The following is a 6,000-nucleotide window of genomic DNA, read 5'->3' as shown; positions in this document are numbered from 1 at the left end:
GCTTGAGCCCAGTCTGGCAGCTGGCTGAGGATGAGGGACAAAGGCTTTGAGGTGGAAAAGGGCAGAATTAGATAGGAGGTGAGGAAGAAATTCTTTAGAGTGAGGGAGGGGAGACACTGGAACAGGTTGCCCAGGGAGATTGTGGTATAGAAAGGCATGGAGCTGCTGGAGTGGGTCCAGAGGAGGCCACCAAGATGATCAGAGGGTTGCAGACAGGCTGAGAGAGTTGGGGCTGTTCAGCCTGGAGAAGAGAAGGCTCCAGGGAGACCTTAAAGCAGCCTGGCCATGGTGGTGTTGGGTTGCTGGTTGGACTCCATGACTTTAGAGACCTTTTCCAACCCAACCCATTCCACCTTTCTGTGCTTCTGGTGGATTTTGCTGGCTTTAAAACCACTTTTTTGCTGGTCCAAACCAGCCTCCTGCCTGCCTGGTTTGTTTTGTTTGGTTTTGTTGGTTTTTTCCTGGCTTCCAGCTGGGCTGGGGATGGTCCTTGGGAGGAGGCTTGGTGCCTGCCCAGGATGCTCCTGCCCCACTGTTACAGCTACACACCTCAGGGAAATAAAGCCTCATGCAAACCTGAGCAGGACTTGATAACTGGTTTGGTGCCTTGCCCAGTTGCAATTAATTAGGCTGACATGGCTCTTAAAAGTTCCTGCCTGCAATTACACATGCAGAGTAATAAATAAGGGGTAATTATCAGCTTAGGTAGACTATCAGACTTTCCTTGGCAGAGTGGCAGTGCAGGATGGGTGAGAAGGAACAGCCAGAGGGGTTCTGAGCTCTTCCCGGGGTTACTGGGGGAGCACTGGGAGCAGGGGGTTGGATTTTGTTCCATCAGGGCTGAGGAGGAGGCTGAAATTGGGAAAAAGATCACAGGATCAGAAAATGGTTTGGGTTGGGAGATGATTCAGTTCCACACCCCCCCTGCCATGGGCTGGGACACCTCCCTCTAGCCCAGGTTGCTTAAGACCTCAACCAACTTGGCCTTGAACACCTCCAGGGAGGGGGCAGCCACAACCTGTTCCAGTGTCTCCCCACCCTCACCGGAAAGAATTTCTTCCTCATCTCCTGTCTACATCTGCCCTCCTCAAGCTTCAACCATTCCCTCTCATCCTATCACAATGAAGCCAGTCCCAAAGAATGAAGCTGACCAAGTGAATTCCAGGGAATGAGGATGACCAAGTGAACTCCAGAGGATGAGGACTGACCAAGGGAACTCCAGAGGATGGAACTGACCAAGGGAACTCCAGAGGATGGAACTGACCAAGTGAACTCCAGAGGATGAGGATGACCAAGTGAACTCCAGAGGATGGAACTGACCAAGGGAACTCCAGAGGATGGAACTGACCAAGTGAACTCCAGAGGATGGAACTGACCAAGGGAACTCCAGAGGATGGAACTGACCAAGGGAACTCCAGAGGATGAGGATGACCAAGGGAACTCCAGAGGATGGAACTGACCAAGTGAACTCCAGAGGATGGAACTGACCAAGGGAACTCCAGAGGATGGAACTGACCAAGTGAACTCCAGAGGATGGAACTGACCAAGGGAACTCCAGAGGATGGAACTGACCAAGTGAACTCCAGAGGGTGAGGATGACCAAGTGAACTCCAGAGGATGGAACTGACCAAGTGAACTCCAGAGGATGGAACTGACCAAGGGAACTCCAGAGGGTGGAACTGACCAAGTGAACTCCAGAGGATGGAACTGACCAAGTGAACTCCAGAGGATGAGGATGACCAAGTGAACTCCAGAGGATGGAACTGACCAAGGGAACTCCAGAGGATGAGGATGACCAAGGGAACTCCAGAGGATGGAACTGACCAAGTGAACTCCAGAGGATGGAACTGACCAAGTGAACTCCAGAGGATGGAACTGACCAAGGGAACTCCAGAGGATGGAACTGACCAAGTGACCTCCAGAGGGTGAGGATGACCAAGTGAACTCCAGAGGATGGAACTGACCAAGTGAACTCCAGAGGATGGAACTGACCAAGTGAACTCCAGAGGATGGAACTGACCAAGTGAACTCCAGAGGATGGAACTGACCAAGTGAACTCCAGAGGATGGAATTGACCAAGTGAACTCCAGAGGATGGAACTGACCAAGGGAACTCCAGAGGATGAGGATGACCAAGTGAACTCCAGAGGATGGAACTGACCAAGTGAACTCCAGAGGATGAGGATGACCAAGTGAACTCCAGAGGATGGAACTGACCAAGGGAACTCCAGAGGATGAGGATGACCAAGGGAACTCCAGAGGATGGAACTGACCAAGTGAACTCCAGAGGATGAGGATGACCAAGTGAACTCCAGAGGATGAGGATGACCAAGTGAACTCCAGAGGATGGAACTGACCAAGGGAACTCCAGAGGATGGAACTGACCAAGTGAACTCCAGAGGATGGAACTGACCAAGTGAACTCCAGAGGATGAGGCTGACCAAGGGAACTCCAGAGGATGAGGATGACCAAGTGAACTCCAGAGGATGAGGCTGACCAAGGGAACTCCAGAGGATGGAACTGACCAAGGGAACTCCAGATGGAACTGACCAAGTGAACTCCAGAGGATGGAACTGACCAAGTGAACTCCAGAGGATGAAGCTGAACAAATGAGCCCCAAAAATGAGGCTGACCAAATGAACTCCAGAGGATGGAACTGACCAAGGGAACTCCAGAGGATGGAACTGACCAAGGGAACTCCAGAGGATGGAACTGACCAAGTGAACTCCAGAGGATGAGGATGACCAAGTGAACTCCAGAGGATGGAGCTGACCAAGTGAACTCCAGAGGATGAGGCTGACCAAGTGAACTCCAGAGAAGGAGGCTAAGTGAACTCCAAAGAATGAGGCTGATCAAGCGAGCCTCAAAAATCAGGCTGACCAAGTGAGCTCCACAGAAGGAGGCTGAGCCAAGCTCACTCATAGTGATGGAGAGGCAGGATCCCATCTGTCATCTACCCTGCATCTTAATAGCACCTTCTCAGGACAAGGTGTTATTAGGAGGAAACACTCAGCTCTGCATGGGCCAGATGACTTGAAATCATCATTCTCCCTCTGCACAGGCATGTTGGTGCTAATAGCAGGTGGAGGAGGAAGAGGAGGTTGGTACCACCCACCACAGGCAAGGTGTCCTGGGCTGCAGTGAGTGAGTGTGGAAGCTCTGCTTGTGCTATGACTAAACCTGGCTGCAGAAAAAACCATTCCAGCTCCAAAAGGAAGATGAGGTTTGGGTGCTGCCTCTCCATCCTTTCTGCTTGGGTGTGAACCTGTGCTCTCTCACCCAGAAGGAGGCCACTGCAGAGCCAGGATGTGTTCCCAGAACTGGCACTGATCTCTGCTGGCTTTTAGAAGAACTAAGACCATTTTTCTGCTGGTCCAAGCCAGCCTCCTGCCCTTCTTCCTGGGCTTCCAGCTGGGATGGGGAAGGCAGATCCCTGAGAGGGAGATTTGCTCTTGCATTACCAGGTGTGAAGCATCCCAGCAGGCAGACACCTTCATTCTGGGGAGAAGAAAAGGCAGGAGGGAATTTTTGGAGGTTTCTCCCCCAGAAGAAGGCCATTGCAGAGCCAGGATGTGTTCCTAGAACTGGCACCAGCTTCTCCTGGGTTTTACTGGTTTCCAAAGAACTTTTTTACTGCTCCAAACCAGTTTCAGCCCTTTTTAGTGCTCCAAACCCATTCCTTCCCCAGTTTCTAACTGGGATGGGGAAGGCAGGTCGCTGGGAGGGGGATTTTTGGAGGACTTTGGGGAAGCAGATGCTCTCAAACCCTCTGCTGAAGGTCTCATGCTCACTGGGAACCCAAAACCACTCTTCTCCACCACCTCCCTCCAGATTACAGCCCACAGCAGCCTGATCTGTGGGGTTAAGGTGTGTTCCCTGTCCAGCACAGGCTTCAAACCAGCTCAGCAGGATGCAAGCCTTAAAATCACAGCAGGAGGCAAGCCCATCACCATGCCCAGTCCAAACCAGTGTGACCAGCAGTCACGAGTGGGAAAGCCAACTTGCAGCTCTCTCTGGACGAGATGCTGCTGTGGGCAGACTCTTCCTGGAGAGAAGAGGAGGCTGAGGGAGACTTCATTGCTCTCTACAGCTCCCTGAAGGGAGGTTGGAGTAAGGTGAGGGTTGGTCTCCTCTCCCTAGTATCAGGTGATAGAAGGAGAGGAAATGGCCTGGAATTGTGCTAAGGGAGGGTTAGGTTGGACATGAAGAACAATTTGTGTCCTGCAAGAGTGGTCAGGGATGGGAACAGGCTGCCCAGGGAGGTGGTGGAGTCCCAGCCCTTGAGGTGTTCAAGAAACCTGTGGCCATGGCACTTGGGGACATGGTTTGGTGGCCATGGTGGTGTTGGGTTGCTGGTTGGACTGGATGATCTTAGAGACCTTTTCCAACCCAAACAATTCCATGACACTATGAGTCCTCAGTGAGCTCTTTGCCTCTCCCATGCTGGCTCTGCTTCACCCCATCCTGAGGGGCTTTAGGGGTGCACAGAGTCTTGTGCTCCCTGGGAGGCTTCGAGAACCAACAGGTCTCACAAGGCTACAACCAGCAGGAGTTTGGCTTGCACTGGGCATTGGGGCAAGAGGCTTTGATCTCAAATCTCCAGCAAAGTAGTGGCCTGGAGAGCCTGGAAGTGCTGCTAGCATTCCTCACTCCAGCATCTCAGCCTCTCCAGCAGGCTCCCACGATCTGATTAAAGCTGTTCTCACTGGGAGACACAGAGCTGTTGGCTTGTTGGGGTTTGTGCTGCTGCTGCTGCTGCTGCTGCTGCTGCTGCAATTAAGCTGGGAAGGAGGCCTTTAATGAAGGCTGGCTGGGAGATGTTTGAAGCAGCTGGTTTGATCTTGCAGGGGAAACTCCAGCTGAGGACGTGCGGCTCGGTGCAGCTCAGTCCTAGCTCCACCAAGCCTGCTTTGACCTTTTTGGTTTGTGAGGGCTCCTGCTGCTCACAGGACTGGGGTTCTCCTTGCTCCAGCCCTCTCTGGCCCATTGCATCACTCATAGAATCACAGAAGGGAGTTGGAAGGGATCCCAAGGATCATCCAGTTCCAACCCCCCTGCCATGGGCAGGGACACCTCACACCACAGCAGGTTGCTCACAGCCACATCCAGCCTGGCTGCAAAAACCTCCAGGGATGAGGCTTCCACCACCTCCCTGGGCAACCTCTGCCAGTCTCCCACCACCCTCATGGGGAAGAATTTCTTCCTAACATCCAATCTGAATCTCCCCACTTCTATTTTTGCTCCATCCCCCCCAGGCCTATCACTCCCTGACACCCTCCCCAGCTTTCTTGTAGCTCCCTTCAGATACTGGAGAGCCACAAGAAGGTCTCCTGGGAGCCTTCTCTTCTCCAGACTGCACAACCCCAACTCTCTCAGTCTGTCTCCTTGCTATGAGGATGAACCTTGTGGCCCTGGGGTTGTTGCTGTGCTCTCTGTCCCCACACTGCCTTTTTTTATCCATCTTAACTGCTGCCTCTCCCCCGGAGACCTCCTTCCCAGCTTCGGCAAGATTAAGCTCCCTGAGTTTCCCTCTTTGCAGGCAGGTGAAGCCTCCTGGGCTGGCCTGGAGAGGGAGATGGCTCTCTCCAGTAGATGACATCTTCCAGCCATGGGGGTGTTTCCCGTGGGAGCTTTGCTTACATGCCCTAAAAACCCCAATTCCCTCGAAACTCGAGGCCCAAGCCAAGCACCCAGAACTTGTAATTTCCCCTGAAAGCCTCTTGGATGTTTTGCTGCTGATTGTTTTCTTTTTTCCCTCCCATTCCCTGCCTGCCAAATAACCAGGCTTGCCCTGAACCTGTTTCTGCCCTTGGTGCTCCTCAGGACTGGCTCTGATGGGAAGGACTGAGCTGAACAAACATCTCCTTTGGTCAGCCTTTGTTCAGGCATTGCCCTAATGGGGTAGCCGTGGCCATGAGTCACCTGCCAGAGAGGCCAGATGGAAAATTTGGGTTGTTTTCAAGAAAAAAAGCTTCCTTTTAATGATACCATGTATTGTAAT

Source organism: Indicator indicator, chromosome 32 (genome assembly GCF_027791375.1).
Source record: "Indicator indicator isolate 239-I01 chromosome 32, UM_Iind_1.1, whole genome shotgun sequence".
NCBI lineage: Eukaryota > Metazoa > Chordata > Aves > Piciformes > Indicatoridae > Indicator > Indicator indicator.
Note: the sequence above shows the minus strand (reverse complement) of the source record.